The sequence below is a fragment of the Patiria miniata genome, unplaced genomic scaffold, assembly GCF_015706575.1.
Source record: "Patiria miniata isolate m_02_andy unplaced genomic scaffold, ASM1570657v1 HiC_scaffold_7, whole genome shotgun sequence".
Classification (NCBI taxonomy): domain Eukaryota; kingdom Metazoa; phylum Echinodermata; class Asteroidea; order Valvatida; family Asterinidae; genus Patiria; species Patiria miniata.
The window spans coordinates 30,054,859-30,059,489 of record NW_024037074.1 but is presented as its reverse complement, the minus strand read 5'-3'; the positions used below and the strand labels follow the sequence as shown (position 1 = coordinate 30,059,489).

The 4,631-nt window shown below is 42.6% G+C and overlaps 1 long non-coding RNA gene across 1 annotated transcript; it reads right to left on the bottom strand.

The window, feature by feature from the left end:
* Positions 1 to 1,158: 1,158 nt before the first annotated feature.
* LOC119746323 lies at positions 1,159 to 4,323 on the bottom strand. Its single transcript, XR_005273723.1, has 2 exons — positions 4,154 to 4,323; positions 1,159 to 2,505 (listed from the first exon to the last, which is right to left on the bottom strand). It is a non-coding gene; the product is annotated as an uncharacterized LOC119746323 (long non-coding RNA).
* Positions 4,324 to 4,631: the final 308 nt, after the last annotated feature.

Below are 4,631 nucleotides of genomic sequence, written 5' to 3'. Positions count from 1 at the left end.
CGGCTGTCCATCGGATCGAGGTTCGTGGATGCACCGACTTTTCCAGTCCTGATCCAACTGCTGCGGAGAACTTTAGCTGCACATTGATAGCTCCATCGTTGCGGACATCTCCATCGATGCACACTGATCCACCGTTGTGGACGGCTCCGCTGGTGCATGCCGATCAGCCGGAGCACGCTGAACTCATCGACCGCCGTACTGCCGGGACAGCAACTCAGACCACGGACAATCGACCACAAGACACTGACCTTCATGTTCAGGTGACGGCAACCGAGCCGGAGCGGCACTATCCCCCGGCGAAAGCAGCCCAGTCAGCGCGCAGCATGCCCGAAAGTGCTTTCGTTTATTTGCAGCGTATGCACGAACACACTGGAAATATGAATATTCATGAGATAGGATCGAGATCCAATCTTCGAAATTCATTTTCCGCTTAACGTGTCTTTAAAAGTAGGATTTTATTTGAAATAGAGATTGACAAGGGTATAGTTTAATTGTTAAATGATAATAATTAAGTTTTAAGCAACTATTTTGTGAAATATGGGGAAGGAAATATGACCGTTGTTGTGGTGAATTTACGGTCGGTGAAAATCGTCTTTTTTTCTATACTAAACGAAGTTGGGCAGAATGTTTTGACAATTTGATGAAAAGCGACATTATTAAGCTACCTTTATTTTATAACTTTGTTTCTCTTGAGTATCCGAGGTAGTCAGGATCACTCAAAAAGGATGTCTATTCCGAGTGCCCAGGTCACGAAAATAACACCGCTCTGAAAGAACGTGCGTGGCGGTTTCGTGCCCTGCTCCACACGTACACGGGATCACAATAAGTAAACGCGGAGTAAAGGCACCCGACTATAATAAACTGGTTGCGTGTCTTTTCGAAACAGGGAAGTAAAACGATGTTTCATGTAAACGCATTAAACATGTTTTTAAGACTTCGTCGGGTTTTTTTTTTTTTTTTTTGGGGGGGGGTCCTACTAAGTGTTTATGCTGGCAATGCAATAACTATTTCTTAATCATTGTGGGGATTTATTGGGAGGGGTGGGGAAGTACAAATTCGCAAAATAACTATATTTTTGGCTTTATCTTAAGTAGGAAAGTGGACATGCATGACATGAACCTGAAAACAAATACAAAACATGTATAAAGAATCAAGTCGTCTCTTTTCTTGACTGAAATTCTGGGAAACACTTTATTCATGAAATCACAATTACATACTTTCAGCTGCATTTAGTTAAACATTAAGGTATACTGAAACACTTTAATATTTGAACCACTTTCAGTTTCCAAGAAAAAAAACTTTACAAATGAAAGTTTCTCACAACATGGAATAACTTACAAATATAGATCTAAAAAAAAAGTGAACATGAAAATTAAGGCACAGTTTCTTTATTGTGTGAGGTTTTTAATGCTCTGGAAAACACTGATGTACAATGTACATGTACATGTACAGTAACTATACTCTTGCGACATGTATAGACCATGAGCTTATAAAATTCCACGTGTCAGCAATTTGTTTTAAGGCAAGATTATTCAACCGCTCCAGCCCTTGGCAATAACAATAAATTGTATTTCTTAATAATTACAAGGGTAAGAATGCAGGCGTATAAGAACAAATAATACATATTTAAGATTGCAATGGTTACAAACTAACAAGCAATCAATTCTGTTCAGGCTAGTTTCCATCTCAACGTAAGAAACGCAAAGTGAAACAAAAAAGGGGACCAAAACTGCAGAACAGATAATATGGAAACATTTCATCTGGAAGTGTCGCCGACAACTCAGACAGATGCAAACTGTTTCGCAGACGATCAGCAAAGTTGCCAGTGGTTCATAATGTTACGCAGTCTGCGTATTTTCAGAACATCGATATGGACTTCAAGTGCAGTGTACAGTCGTTCGCAGAGGTTTGTATTGTATTATCGGTTTTCAATATACAGCATAAAGGCTACTGACATTGATTAATTTGTGAAATAAAACTGGAAGTTGATATTTAGAGAAATTTGATTGAACTGATTATTTTTTTTCACTGTAATGCGTCATTTTTCTTACCGGGCAAATTTACATGCGTTGCAGTCTACACGTCATCAAACAAAACCGTTTGTGCTTCCAAGTCATCATGCGTTCATTCCAAAATGTGTACATTACAAAATGTGTCCGCATCTAGCAAAGCTTGTTCTTCTTGCTATGTGAACAAGATGGCGCATATTAAATGTACCATGAAAGTGCTTATTCCTCAGGTTTTTTTATCAACGAACAATACATGCAATATTCCATGCGACATGGCGTAAGAATCCCCGTCGCCTGATTCGTCAGTTTGTGAGTTGTTGATCACACGTCATTGAATTAAACATGCGAAATCCGGTTGTACCACAAAAATTGGAAAGTTCAATCCATGGTAAAATAATAGAGTTCCATTAAAATTGGTCATGTTCATCTTCCAGTGCGGATGTTGTGTCCAACCATCTTGACAGGGAAAATGGGTAAATCACTCTGCGTACTTGACCTAGAGGGTATATTAAAGAAAAGAGAAAGGAGAGAAACATTATAATCAATCAATATACATGTACATTTACAGGAAAAGACCTAATATTAAATTAGGTTAGTCATTGCAAAAATGTTTTAAAAAAGACATGAATCTGGGACTGAGATTAAAGTGAGAATTATTTCCACTTTTGTTAGGAAATACTTAGAAAATTAATTTTCTTGATTCTTCACACTCATAGACTTTGTACACAACCGCTGAATTAAGTGGCGCCTGGATACTACATTCTTTCCGGGTGTCGGACGCTTCGCCCCATCCCCACATCGCCCCATCTCCGCTTCGCCCCATCCCCACTTCGCCCCATCCCCGCTTCGCCCCATCCCCGCTTCGCCCCATCCCCACTTCGCCCCATCCCCACTTCGCCCCATGTAGTATGAAAAAGGTGAAGGCTAGGGGTACAGACCAAATAAACTGCCAAAGACCCCAAATAATAAATGCTCCCAATTCTAGAAACTTAAGAAAAATACAAACTCTCTGATGAGGTGCTCGAGACACAGATGAGAGAAATGATGGCTCTATCCCATTCAGAGACGCCTCTCCTATTGGCTTGTGAATAAAATCATCAGCCGCTGGATTCAACAGAATCCGTAGATGGGTCAGTGAGTTAAAAGGAACTCACTGCCTTGAGGAAAATGTTCCGTCAAAATGTGTCTGATATGTGACGTGACTTGCAACTTCATTTAGATGAGATTGGTTCCTCCAGTCCAAGAGTGAAATTGGGATGTCAAAGGTATTGTCGTTCTCAGATAAGTGGGAGACAGGTTGGTATAGCCGGGCTGGGAACAAAGTTGGATCTTTTACTTCAAGCTTTTTTCACGGTAGGGGAGAGCCTAGCTTGAGAGGTTGGTTATGAATTGTTCATTTTAGTGATGGGCTAATTCTTTCCGTTGGTAAGCAATTAGTGAATCTGTTGAAATTGTTTTTTTAAGCCAATAAAATAGATGAGATTTTTTTTTTTACATGTATAAACGGCTGGGGCGAAGTGGGGATGGGGCGAAGTGGGAATGGGGCGAAGTGGGAATGGGGCGAAGCGGAGATGGGGCGAAGTGGGAATGGGGCGAAGTGGGAATGGGGCGAAGTGACATGGGGCGACGTGGAAATGGGGCGAAGTGTCCGACATTCTTCTTTCCTAATGCATAGCCTAGTAGATGCACATGGGATGTATTTGTTTTGTACTTGATGCGACATGCAAAGTAACGGGTAGGAACCTATTGTCGACATCGGTCGCGATGCACCCACGTACGAACATATACGTAGTGCCGGTTAGTAATACACACTGCATACACGAGTGACGTCATCCAAATCAGACGTTGCCGACCAAAATCATGCAATTTTCGCGTATATTTCGCATCAAAATATAAATCGCCCACAAAACCTGCAGAGATGGGAATAGTACGGTTCGAAAGCATAACTCTTCAAGAGTCCAGGAATCGACAAATTTTATCCAACAATATCCCGAGGTAGTCAGGATCACTCAAAACGTACAGGTAGTGTTGAAAAAAAAGGGTTTTTATACCTCATTTCGCAAGCCTAATTAATCACCTTTACAACAATATAATCACTAAAAAATGGTATCATTCGACGCCGAAAATAATATTCTTTCACTCACCCCTCCATGTTGGCCCAACACTGCCGCGAAAACGGGTTTCTCGTCGATCTTCCAGGGGCACTGCCGAACGCTCGCGAAACCTCGTGAATTCTCGAAGGTCCGAGACCGTACAACTCGCTGCAAATAAAACTTCGCTGTGTGCCTCATTATCGAGCACGCTGCGCGCTGACTGAGCCCCGCTGGAGCAAGCAACGACATTGACTTTCAGACCGCAGGTTCAGGTGACAGGGACAAGAACGGTAAGCCAACAGACTGCGGATCCGGCGATGCAGGACGCATCAAAGAAGACGAGGCCGAAGATACAGGGAGTACCACAGAAGACAGGATACCCGTTGATGCAGGGAGCATCAAAGGCTGGGAATCCGCCGGTGCAGGGTGCACCACAGAAGATGAGGCCGCCGAGGAAGACAGGGAATCCGCCGGTGCGGGGTGCACCACAGAAGACAAGGCTGCCGGAGAAGACAACAGTGCGTGGACA